Source organism: Pinus tabuliformis, chromosome X (assembly GCF_031772625.1).
Source record: "Pinus tabuliformis cultivar Carrire ecotype Pingquan chromosome X, CPIR1, whole genome shotgun sequence".
NCBI classification, from domain to species: Eukaryota; Viridiplantae; Streptophyta; class Pinopsida; order Pinales; family Pinaceae; genus Pinus; species Pinus tabuliformis.
This window is the reverse complement of record NC_142308.1, coordinates 357,460,849-357,474,522: the sequence shown is the minus strand read 5'-3', so window position 1 is coordinate 357,474,522 and position 13,674 is coordinate 357,460,849. Positions and strand designations below refer to the sequence as shown.

General features: G+C 36.9%; 1 protein-coding gene across 3 annotated transcripts in view; it reads left to right on the top strand.

The window, feature by feature from the left end:
• The window catches only part of LOC149139973 (ankyrin repeat domain-containing protein, chloroplastic-like), a 217,807-nt gene that overhangs the window by 115,640 nt on the left and 88,493 nt on the right, over positions 1-13,674 (top strand). The gene's annotated exons all lie outside the window — the stretch shown is intronic.

Genomic DNA, 13,674 nt, shown 5'->3' with positions numbered 1-13,674 from the left:
AAATACAGAGATGCGATAACCATAAAAACAGAGATGCAGCGGAAATAATACTTCATTTCATTAATGGAGAATACTGAAATATGCTTACAACCAGAAATGGAAATAAACCAGCTAGGGCGATTGTAGCTTATCTCTGAGAAGAGATGTGCGGCTACATGCCTCTGAACTGTGTTACAATGAGGCTCGAAGGCCTATTTATTGTTGAGAAACAATGGAAAACCCTTCACATCCCAAAACCTAACCCTAGAAGATGAAACGCCAAGTTGTGGGCCCCGTTTGGGTAAATTGGTACATCAATTTCCCGGGGTTGTAACTTTGGCATACGATCTCCGTTTGACGCGTAAGATAGCTCGTTAGAAAGATCTATTTGAGTACTACCACTTTGGGAGGCAACATGGGTCCATGGACCCATGTTGCCCCAGACTTCCCAAAACACGTCGTTTAGGGCCTCAAAACGGCTCCGGAAGTTCAGGACCCGAAAAACTGCTAAAAATAGTAAACTATGCTGCAATTTAGGAAACTGAAAAGACTGAAAGAGACAGTTGTGGGGGTCCAAATGGGATAGGTGGGTGGCCACCAACATCCACTTGGATTACAACTACCCCAAAAAGCAGAGTACATGTCAGTAGATAAAAATTTTCAATGTCATTATCATCATGCAACTTTCGGATTGTCATTATATTTCCAAATTCTGCAACCTTGTGGGCTTTTATTTGTAAAAATGATTCTAGTATGACTATAAAGCCATGTAAAAACATCTAGGTAAGCCTTTGATTCTTAGCAAAGAGTTCACTTTAGGGAGTTTTTACCCTCTGCCAATTATCCGTGTTTTCTAACCCAAATAATTGGTAGAGTTTTTCTCCCACACATACCCCAAAGCTAGAGTGGGGCTCGATGGTAAGGTCTTAGATGTAGTCCTAGTGTTAGCGAGTCTATGTAAATTCTCATAATAGATCATCTGTCATGTGTCACAGTATTTGGTTGTCTAGAGGTCATGTTTTAATTGTAAAATTTCCCCTTCTGTATGGGACGTCCGTGTAATATTTGATGTAAAAAAGTGTCGTCAAGGAATATTTTAGGTGGATGATTAATCATAATTAGATGTCATTGCCTAAATATTTTTTAGACCCACTTTGAGGGTTAAAATATGTTTAATCCCCTCTAGAGTCATTTAATTTATTTTCTGGCAAAAAATGGCAAAAATATTAAGCCATAAATTATTCAAAAAAATAAAAAATGAGAGAAAATTAAATTCTCTCCAAGTTGAAAAATTATAAAAATTACTGAGGTCCTTTGTCAAAGAAGGAATCAAGTCAAAAGTAAGAAAGGACTCATTTCCAAGGCAGAAAATCCCACTCAAAGATTCGTTGGGCCAAAAAGAAATATTTTCAAGCAAATCGAATTTCTTTGGTCCAGATAGTTATTTTGAATGAGGGCATTTCAAGAATTCTATTTTTTTGAAGATTCTCTAGTGGTCCAAAACCACCCAGAAGTCAAATATTGGTCCATCTAGCACATTCATCAAGGAAGTCGATTTTTTTGGAGATCTGTGCACCAGTTATCATGGGATTGAATTATTTGGACAGGGATGAAGCGATGGATCAAGGGAACTAGCCGTTTTCTCCACTGGGAGGGGTCTTATGCTCTCATTTTCTATATAAGGAAGCTATTTTGCTCCTTAGTGCTATCAATGTATCATCAAAAAATCATTATCGAGCTCTAAGTCAAGCTTTGCTACTTTAATATTTTTTTTGGAATAATAAAGAAGTCTTTGGGGTTTATTCATGGTGATGTTCCTCTTCTGCTTCTTGTGGTATTGTTTTTCTGGATCATGTTCTTAATGCTCTACTGAAATAATATTATAAGTTATTATTTCATTAGCTAGTGGTTGGATTAACTATTTGCATAGGTATCTTGCATTAGTTACTGGGTTTAGAGAAGCATTCTATCGTGATTGATCTAGCAGGTATCTCTAGATCTTGAGGGTTATTGTGTCTATCTAGCCTCTATTGATCTAATAACTTGATTTTAAGTGTGTAGAGACTTCACGGTGTTTAGATCTTGGGCATGAAGGGAAGTCTTTGGTTGGACCAACCAACTCCCAAGACAAGAAGTTTAAGAGCCAGTTGTATTAAATCTCAAGGCTTATCTAACGATTTGTTTTGTAGTGATCTTGGTGATGGCTCAATTATATTATATTTTATTTTATTTCATTTATCTCTATCTTATTTGGGCATTAATGAATCAAATTGCTAATTAGAGCTATAAATTATTGTAAGTTTTGTAGATAAATTGTGTAAATAATTCCTCTAACCCTTGTATATATTTCTTCTTTTGTATATATAGTCATTTGGGGTTTTGAGTTTGATTTTTCTTGTGGATCTAAAGAGGATGACTAGGGTTTTGCTTCTTGAAACTCGTTTTGTAGGTGGATATTCAAGGGATTAAGGAAGAATTTGAATTCTTGAGGGTTTTAGCCCTCACCTAGCCTAGATGACTAGGGTTTTAAGGCTCAATGTCACATTTTTGAAGGTCGTCTAGCTTCTATTCAGGGCCGCAACGGTTTTAGGCCATATTATGCCTTCCAAAGGGTTCGATTTGCATTTTTGTGGCCCCATTCATCAAGCAAAAATTTCCTAAGGGAGCCGTTGGGCATTTGAAGCCCTAATCTCACTGTGAATTTGAATTTTAGCAAGGGTTTCAAATTCAAAATTTTGTAATTATTTCTCAATTTTTCTCATCAAACTTCTAACTTGGGTTTGATTTAGTAGGCCCATAGACACATCTTTGGGTCAAGTTTTAATTTGTAGGCTTGTTCTTAGCTAGCAGCTAGCCTCATTGACCATTTTAGGCCTAGTTGCAAGGCCTATTAGGGCCTCTTTACCCTAGCTGCAGGCCTATTGGGATTCATATTTGTTGCTCTGGTTTATTACACTAACCCTTGTGGTTTTGCAGGCCTAAATCCATCAATTTGAAGGGGTTTTATCACTTGTTTTGGGCTAGAGACTAGCCAATTTAGATCTGATCACTTGGAGGCTACTTTGAGGGCTAGCCGGAAGGCCTAGAGGCCTTATCTAGCCCAGTTGCAATGCTGTTCAAGGTCTGCTCCTAGCCTTATTTATTTCAAGACTAACACTCTTTGTGTGCAGCGGTTTCATCTCATCATTTGAAGTGTTTCTCCACTGGTTTTGTGGCTAGGGCTTTGCCCTTTGAGATTTCATTTGACATACTATTTTTTTGAAGGGAAGCCGCAGGACTACGAAGCCTTCTTCTTCCTAGCCGTGAGCCTCTAGAGGGCCGCATACCTTTTAGATCTGAAGCATAATTCTTTGGAGGGTTACCACATTAAAATTTAATAACAAAGGGGTAAAAAACAAATAAAATTCATCACATATAATTCACAATTTTTTTTTTTTTTGCTAGCCTTATTTCCTTGCTTTGTTGTGGGTTTTGTGACTGATTCATCAAGGCCATGAGGTTTTCTAAGGTCTGGTGCATGTGTTTTATCATTGAAGTATATTGCTTATTGTCTTGTGCTCTCATTTTGGCATTTGGTAGTTTGAGGAGTAGTGGAAGTGCTTGTCATCTCCTCAAGGCATTGGGAGGAGGTTCCATCTTCTTTTCTTCCTCTAGTTTAGATACTAACTCTCTTTGCTCTCATTTGTTTAGATTAGAATTTCATTGCATTAGATTAGATCTAGTCTTTGATTGTATTTTCTCATGAAATCACTTTTAGCAATCTCATCTGTCATTGGTTGTGTTTGTATCATTTAAAATCTCACCTGTTTCTATTATAATATCATATAAGTGAAAATCATCCTAACAAACACTATAACAAAGGAATTTGAAATTGTTGTTAATTGTTTCATTGAGTAATCCTAAAGTGCTTCATTGGTTCATTATTGAAATCTTATAATCTTGTGTTCTAAGTGATATTCATAAGCTTGGTTATAAGTGGTTTTTATTACATTGAAGCATATTGCCATAATTGTATCTCATTGAAGCAATCACATCATTTGCACTATCATTCTAGATTAGTGTTGCATCTTTAAAATTTATCTCCAAGCATAAGCTTGGTTAATAGAGAGATAGGACCACCTTCTTCATACCAATTTGAGAAGCTTAACCCTTACTCAACGGTTAAAACAGGTGACCTGGTATTTCTCTTGTGGGAAATCTCTTGTAGGAATGAAGGTACTTGGGTTGTTAGAATTCCTGACATGGAAAATTTTAGGGGCTAATGTTCGCCCAGTGGGCTAATTTTCCATGATTTTTACATAAAAAAGATTCGCCAATTTCCAATTTTATAAAAGACGATTCGCCTAAATTTTAGAATATAAAATTATTTTACCTTAAAAATTACCAACATTATATAGAGACTATATATAAAATCATTATAAATTTGAACAATTTTACAAATATATCAATAAACATTTTATAGTTTGCATATTAGGGATTAGTGAGATTCACCAATGTTTTTAAACTTCTTTCTACAACCTTGTTTAAGACTTGCTTCAAAACAGTTGAGGAGAAGGCCTTCACCCTTAGGATAGGCATATAATTAAAATTAACCAAGATCCTGCATCTCACATTAGATAGGTCTTGCATTCATCATCATTGGTCATTATAATTGGAATTGTGAGCTTAATCTATAATTGCAAGTTTTACATAATTTAACTTGTCTTTTCAAGCTTATTGTCTATTGAATATCATCTTAACTTGAAAGAACAAGTATCTTTTCCTTGCAATTGTCCTTTAAAGTTTATCGCTCATATTTTCAATTATCTTGATTTGGTTACTAACATCTTCTTGCAGCATTGCTTATCTTGTAGCTTGAAATATCATTTACTATTGTGCAAGTATCTTAAATTTCTTTGAGCATTGTTATCAAGGCACTGGTCTCTCATTGTTTAATTTAAAGTGTCATATCAATTAAATCTCTATTGCTCTGAGCTCAATAGTTTAACTTGTCATTTAATCTTAATTCAAGTTACTAAGAAAGTGATTGCCTTGCCCATAGATCTCTTAGACTTGTTGATTTCAACAAGTTTTTCTATAGTTTTCCACTTATTAGGGACTAGCCTCCCTAGCTTGCCTAGGAGAGAGCTTAAATGGATCAAGTAGGGATCAGAGTGACAACCCTAATTTTGAGCATTGTGCCCTAAAGATATATCTTGTTGGGTTGGAAATTTTTCCCACACTTAAGTTTACACTTCAGACGACGACAAGGCCATCCTCCTCTGGGCCTTGGATCAACTGCCCTCCCTCGAGATTGCTAAGCGGGCTTGGGCGATGCTGGGTGTAGGGGCATCGTCCAATAAAAGTCATCAATGTAGGGCAAAGTTCTGGAATGCTGTGGGTGCTGGAGGTGGCCACGGGTATCCATGATGCTGTGTTACTTCTTTTAGTCCCATGGCCCCCAACACTCCACCTATGGGTGTCAAGATGCTCCTCTAAGGGACTTGGGCCCTAGTTAAGTTGCCTAAGTCATAGCTGTGGAACCACCTGGCAATTACACATAATATCTAGTGCTACCAACTACATCATTAGGTACATTTAGTCATTTTTGCATCTCAGTGAACCAAGCTTGAAAGTAATGTGCAATTTGACACTTCAAATAAGGCTTCCCTTCCAAAGTTAAGGCTGTGAAATCGCAATGGTGTTACCTCCCTAGATAGGAATGGCTAGTAGATTGTTGAAGAAAGTGTAACTAGGTTCGGTCTTCATAAATGTACTTTTGATATTTGTATTTATTCAAGAAAAGAAATATTATATTTTTTATATTTATCAATGAGTTTCTTGCTCATTGAAGTAGGTCAACCACATATTTAAGTGCTTTTTGGAAGTCAAAGAGTCAATGTAATTATTGAAGACCCTTAAGGGCATGTTACACTATGTATAAAATTGTATAAGAGTCAAAGGAAATATTCTCAAGTAAAGTCAAGTCTTCTCCATGCAATGACTTCCTTCAAGGAGCAAAAATGATGAAGAAACTTCAAGTCAGCCTACAGTCAACAAGTCGGCCTAAAGGAGGGACAATCCTCTATATATAGAGGCTGTCCACTCCCTCATAATGACATGTACACATCTTTGAAATCAGCGAAGGAAGAGAGCCGAGTAAAGGGTAAAAGAAGTCGAATAGAAGGAGCCTCTAGTGTAGCGAAGAAGGAGAAGACAAGACCGAAGTTGTGAGGGCTGATCTAAGGGTAAAACACAGTCACATGTGCGAGAAAAAGAGGCCTCTTTGCGGTCATAACAACAGTAGTATATCAACACCATATCTCACATCGTTTGGGCTAGTAACTTAGGCCTATTAGGCCTCCCACTATAGCGAAGAAGAGGCTATCTCAAGCAAAGGTTAAAAGAGCCTAATACTCAAGGAAACCACCCACACGTGCGAGAATCTAGGGCTGCTGTACAGTCACATCAGTCTACATATACATCTCAAGAAGAATCTCGTTTGGTCAAGAGAAGGAAGGTGTCTCCATAAGTGAAGGATATCACTAAGTATAGAAGAGAAGCATCTCATCTAGAGCTCACATAAACAAGGTCTATCTCCAGTCAAAGAACGAAAGAAGGAGGACGAAGTGCCGAGGAGCAAAGTGCTGGAAGAAGGAAGACTAAGTGCCAAGGAACAAAGTGCAGAAAGGAGGAAGGACTTGACTTGTGCTTGGAGGACATTCTAGTCAAGGGTCTAGGGTTTGGCATTGATGAATAAGAAGCTTCAATAAGAGAAACTTACCAAAGGGTTTTCCTCTCGAAGAGAGGGAGGTTTTGCCCTGGCAGAGAGCCAACACCTTGTGTTCTTGTCTTTTGTATTTTGATAGCAATTTGATGAAGTAAAAGAACGTACACTAATAATAAGAAGAAGATCAAGCTAAGATAAATTGTAAAAGTGCTTAACAAGTTGTTATCAAGTCTAGAAGAATCCTACTATACATAATTGCCCTTGATTCTTCAAAATAAACCACCCTATTAGGTGTTTCCAACCCCTAAGGGGAAGTGACATGTCCTTGGTCCACCTTCCAATTGATAGTTGTCATGTGAATAATGATGGAACGAAGGGGAGAAGACTTCATGGCCAAATGCCATGGTCATAGGGACCAACTATGATGGGCTCCTCATCTAGAGTGTATAGATGTGGCGAGGGAGCAATTGTGGATGCATGAGTAACCACACGACCTTTGTTTTTCCACTCCTCTTGTGCGCCTTTTACTTTTTCCTTGATATTTCTTTGTATTACTGCTCGTAGCTTAAAGGGTTAGAGCTTTCTTTCTATGATGTATAGTAGTGATTAACCCCTTAATGGTGAGGTAACTCATTTCCCACTAGGGGTTGGGACATGCAAGGGTTCCTTTTCATAATATGAAGAGCAACATGTGCTCAAGAACTGGGTGATGGCCATAATGAATGAGGTAGAGCTCATGCTAGGCTTTTGCCCACGTGCTAATGTGGTTGTCCCAACCATCTTTTCATTTTGATCTTCGTTTGGTTTTGCTTGTGGCCATCATATGCTTTTTCTTGTTGTTATAGCTACATCATCCTCCTAGAGCCAAGGTTTGGGCCGTACACAGGTACGAGGATCTATGGTGCCAAATCATAGAGAACGATTGGTCAGTTAAACCCAAAGAAGGGAGGTAAAATATAGGTCTTGTAATGTAAGATGGAAAATGGTAAGTTTGGAATAGGGAAAAATGGGACTGTGCTATCTTAATCGGGGTTTCCCAAGTAGCGCCCCCCTTATACCCATTGGGCCATTTGGGGAGGTCTTGCTAGACTAGGATGAAAGATTAATCCCCCATTTAAGGTGAGGGAACAAGATCACGGTCGAAACCCCTCTTTCTTTCGGGCTTCCCTATAATCCATGTCAAATGCCCAAATACTAACAAGCATATGCACCTGGTTGCAAAATGAATAAAGTACCTTTTGATCGGGAGCCCACCTTCCAACATGTTGCCAAATGGGTGAGGAAACATGTGATTGATGCATGTGGCAAAGATATGAATGGCACATTGTCATCGACTAGTGGTGGTTGTCAGGGGCTGTTGGCTGGCTAGCTAGAAGAGATGATGGGAGAAAAATTTCTCCTTTGATGTCGCCCACTTTTGGTGGGTAACAAGGCACATATCATTAGTAAAACCAGTCTTGGCTAGCCTCAACTTGGAAGGTAGTCCTTGAGAAATGTGTGGCCACACATATTTTATGTTAACACCCTAAATGACTTTCTTCTAAATTCGTATTGGGAACCTAGCTGTTCCTTCATGGATACAATACAGGATGAACTTGTTACAAGTTAATCATTTGGAATTGATAGTGTATGGACATACTATGGGGAGAACTCAACATTATAGAGTTTCCCATTCAACATCAATGGTTATGGAGTACTAAATCAGGCTTATCACATTGTTGTAAATCTTCTATTGCTTAGGGGTTGAGGATTGAGGATCAGACAAGTTCTTGGTAGGTGGCTCATAGTAGGTGTTACGTGGCAAACTCTTGCTTATATTTGAAAAATTCCCAAGAACAAAGTGAAAACCTAAGTGCAAGTTAGAGGGGCTACCCATTGTCACTGAGGTAAATCCCTATTTCAATTTACGTTGGCTCTTCTACAACATAGGGGAGTTTCCCTAAATTAAGATTGCTAAGACTATGACAAGGAAGCTCAAGATGATGCAATGAGAGCTTAATAAAACTTTGTTTTTGTGCCATAGTTAGATGATGGGGTGATGGAGGATAAGGGACTAGTACCTTTCCAATATAAGGCAAAATGGATTCAAAAGATCAAATTAAAGAGAGTAAGTTCATGGATGGTTAAGACAAATAGATCCATTCCACAATAGGCTTTGACTTTTTTAGAGTGGATATTTCCACAGTTATTCATATTGTCTGAATCTTTCGAAAATAAACTGTGTAGGTGTTTACCTTGTCCGACGTTTTGGGTGGACACTTTGTTAGCACTTCGTAATTCCTCCAGGCTGAGGAGAGGAACCCAAAGGTAACCACAAACCACTTGAAGTTGGAATCTAGCCCTTTGATCTTCAGAGAGGGCTCTCTTTGTCGAAATCTTCAGTCACTTACATCTTAGGCTAATTATGTTGCTTAGAGAATATAGGTTTTAAAGGTTTGTTGGCAGGGGAGAAGACAAATCCATTGGCCAATACGATCATATAAGTTGATTCTTTTCCAATGATAGCATGAAGAGAAAGAGGGATCCTCTACAAGGGCAAGGTAGGCAATAATTTTGGATTTTTTTCAGTCAACTTCATTGTAGGAGGGTGAGTAGAAGATAAGTGGAAATGGCATATAGAGAATCAAACAATGGGATGAATTCTAAATGCTATGCAAGAAGAAAACTAAATTAGAGCACTTTTAAAGCGAATTCTGAAACAAATCTTTGTTTAGCTAAACATGAAGACACATTCAAAGCATTATTGATAACATAAGATAACTTACAAAACAAAGAAGCATATCTCCATAGAAACTGACATAGGAATCCCTATAAAATCAGACCTCTGTCTTTTCATTCACTAAAAAAATATCAAAAAACGTAATACACAATGTCTCTTCTTCTAAAACCTGACCAACCAACCAACCCTTTGCACACTAAAACTCATGAAATATATACAATTAGCTCATCCTTGGACTTAGGGGGTCGAGCTCAACCATTTCCCCAAAGATAGAGTCAGTTACATTATATTTAGAAGTTGCTTGCTAAGAAATAGGGACCGAATTTCTAGAAAATAGGGGTCAAAGTTTAGATCATATCTCTCAAATCATGACAATTGTTACAATATCGAAGGAGGTTTTTGTTGATGAGCTTGTGCTTGAGAGAAACATCTCTCAATTTTCGAAAATTCTTCTCCAACTCCTTGGAATCTTACCCAAAGATCACGACTAAAACGGGAAATGAAAAAAATCTAAAAATAGATTGTAAAGATTCATTCGAATCTTCCAATCTATGACACTTGTTACGAAACTGAAGGAGGTTATTATAATTTAGCCCGTGTTTGACAAAACCTCTTTCACTTTTTCAAAATTCATCTCGATTTGGTTAGAAACTGATTTTGAAGTTAATTGTCCAAAAGCGCATCAACTCCCTTGAAAACAAAACGCAACGAGCTTATTTTTCAAATATCTCCTAAACAGTGAATCAAATTGAGATGATTTTTTGTCAGCAGGTTAATATCATTATAATTCTTCTCCACAAAAAAATTGGGCTAAATCCGACTCACAGATTTTGAGAAAATCCAAAAATGGCTGTAGATGACAGTGTCTCGTTTCTCGAAAATCATGAAGCATTTTGACCTGAAATTGAGTGAGTTTATTCATCTCATCCTCATGCATCTCCTATAAACATTTCATGGCAAATGGGTATAGGGTTTAAGAGATATGGTGAAAATACGTTTGTAGCATTAGTGCAGCAAGAAAGCGCAACAAGTTGATGGTTTGACTAGTTTTGACCACTTTTTGAGCCTCTGAATGGATCATGCTCGTAGAAAATAACTTGGACATCATCAACTTCCCCTTGGGAAACCTCCTTTCATTTTGCAAACCTTCCATCTTTCAAAAACTCCACCTACAGTAAAAGCGCAATGCCTGTGTGAAAGCGCAATGCATGCCTCATAATTGTTGTACTGGTGGTGATGTCATGGCACAATGTGATTTTGACACTCTAACTGACCATACTGACCCTACAAATCTGTGCCAATGATGAGAAGACAAGACACACTATGACCTCACTCATGATTTTTTATGAGACATGACCCTAGACTCACTTAACTCAACTTTTAGGAAATCATAAACTATATTTACATCAATCTTTCACACACTTTGACATAATTACACCAATAATGAAATTTGTCATTCTTTACGGGGACCAATAGCTTGATCTCTAAGAGATCATAGCAAAACCTTACAAATTGACAACAATAATGAAAAGACTAAGCTCGACTTTGATTACTATAATATAGGACACTAACGCACTCCACCCATCATCAAGGACTAGAAAGCAAACATATGATAAGAGTGAGTGCTGATCTGACCTTAACTAAGGAGAGACATGAGATTAGATTAACAGTGAACAACTTATAAATTATTAAAATATTCAATAAACGGTCAAATGAACGTTAAATATGTTGGAAAATGTAACTAGGTTCGGTCTTCAGAATCATCATTGTACTTGTGTCATTGTATATTTTATGTAAAATCTAAAACAAGAAAAATAAATTTTATTTCAAATCATGGGTTTCATGCTCAAGTCAAATTATTATTTAAGCATGTTCTTCATGCTCATTATTTTTTGTATTGGTCAAAGTGAAAGGTTTATTTATAGCCTGGAGAAATATTTTTCAAATATGTAATTTGAGTTAAAGTTACCTCTAGATGCCAAATCGGCCCTACCTCAAAAGACATGTCTATTTGAACCCCTCTGGAAAGTGTAAATAGAGGGTGAATTGAGCTCATTTGAGGACAAGCAATTCACATGATGTGTTTTGAAATATCGTAGAGAAGGATAGCAAAGGAGGGCCGAAGTCTGAAATGATCAAGTGTAAAGAAGGGTTTCTATTGAGCTCGGATTTGTGGAAGTTATGCCTTGACACATCTCTTGTTGAAGGTTTGTTCTTGATTTTGTACATGTTGCTGGTTTCTTGCTGTTGATTTTAGATAACAATGGTATGTTCTATGCTTACAACAATTACTTCAATGTACTTTTATTAGCCCAATGTCAATTCCACTTTAATTTCCAATAGCAATCACATAAACCATTAATTCACATTGACAATAACTGTAGATAGAACATAAACAATAAATGCAGAAGACAAGTCAAGACAAGAGAACACCAATATTTGGCTAAAGCCAGGGAAAAACCCTCAATCAATCCTTCTTATTATCATATATCAAATGTTTAGCAAAGAGAGAATGTCCAATAGAGTACAATGATGAATGTCAAAGTCAATGTGACTTGACTTTTGCAAATTACCCAAACCAATGTAAATCTGATCAACTTGATGAAGTTCTGCAATTCTGTGAAGTCAACAGCAGTCAACATGCCCAACCAGTCAACAGTCGATGGTCAAAACACCTCCTTTTGAGCTCAGTCAAAGCTAGTCAAACTCGACCTTTCTTGGTGGTCAAACAATAACAAAAAAGTCAACAAAATGGCTGTCAAACCCAATCAAATGATGAAGTCAACTTGCGGCCAAAACAATCTTGTAACTTTGTGGTCAACCCTGGTCAAACAACTCTTCTTGCCTCGATTTTTGTGCTAGATAATGCGGCCTTCTAGAACAATATTACCCTGGTCAAAACGTAGTCCAATAGTCCCTCTAAAGTCCAAAAGTCAACGCTGCTCAAAGTCTCTTCAAACAGAAAGTCAACACAGGTCAAAACAACTCCAAGAACTCGCACGTGTGAAGAAGAATAGGCTGCCTCAGACTTGTACAAACCAATCAATGAAGGAGAGAGAAGAAATGATGTGTTGTTGATGTGTCAAATGAGGTTGAGGGTCTCCTTTATTTATATGCGATGGAGGGGGATCAATTTGTCCAATTTGACCCCAAGCTGACCTTGACCAAATGTGCTCTTGTGGGCTTGACATCAAAAACATATTTCTCCTTGTCCAAATTCAGTGCTTCCAGGGTCGATTTTGGTCCTCTCGGAAAGAGGAATTTTGTCCAAACATCATCTTAGGTCAATGAGCTGCCCAAAGTGGAATTTGGCCCTAGTTGCACATTTTAACATTTGCTATGTGGAAGGAGGGCTTGACTCGGCATCTTGAAGGTTGGAGTCTTTTTATGGTCATGGGTCTTGGGTATCTCACTTTGATCTGATTCTATATGAAGATAATTTTTCTGGGTTTTCCCCCTTGAGGGTTTTTCACCTTGGCTTGGAGCCCATATCTTGTGTTCTTTGTTTCTTGTGATTTTCATGTTTTGTACATTTGGTAATTGTTTGATAAAGAGAACATAATAAACATTAATAAGAAGCTAACAACATTTACAAGCAATTATCAAAGAAGAGAAATCTACCCTAATATATAGACAACCTGATTTCTCAACAAAATAATGGGAGGAATTGATGAGTGATCAAAAAAGGAGGGATTACATGTATTAATATGGTTAAGTATAAATAAATAGTCAAAAAGGAGAAAATTAATTATATAATAAAATGTTAGAAAAGAGAAATTTTAAAAAGGTCAAAAAAGGAGGAAAAAAATAATAATAAGGGGGGTTAGATAAAATAATATTTAATATCTATATATATATATATTATATTATGTATTGAAATAATTATTAGATAGTTTATAATATATAATATAAAATTCTTATAACATATATTATAAAATTCTTATAACATATATTATAAAATTCTTATGACATAGAAACATATTAAATGAATTTTGTAATATTATATATATATATATATATATATATTTATTTGAAAGAATTATTATATAGTTTATAATATATATCTATTCAGCAACGTCTCATCCCTCATGCCCCCCAAACCCCTAAAATCTATGGTTAACCCAAAATTCACAAACCAGGGGTCCCCCTTAAGCCTATTGTCAGTGCCATTGGAGCCTCAACCCACACGCTTGGTCGGTATTTAGCGAGAAAGCTTCAATAATTTGTTGGCTCTATCCCCTCCTATATCAAATATTTTTCTGATTTC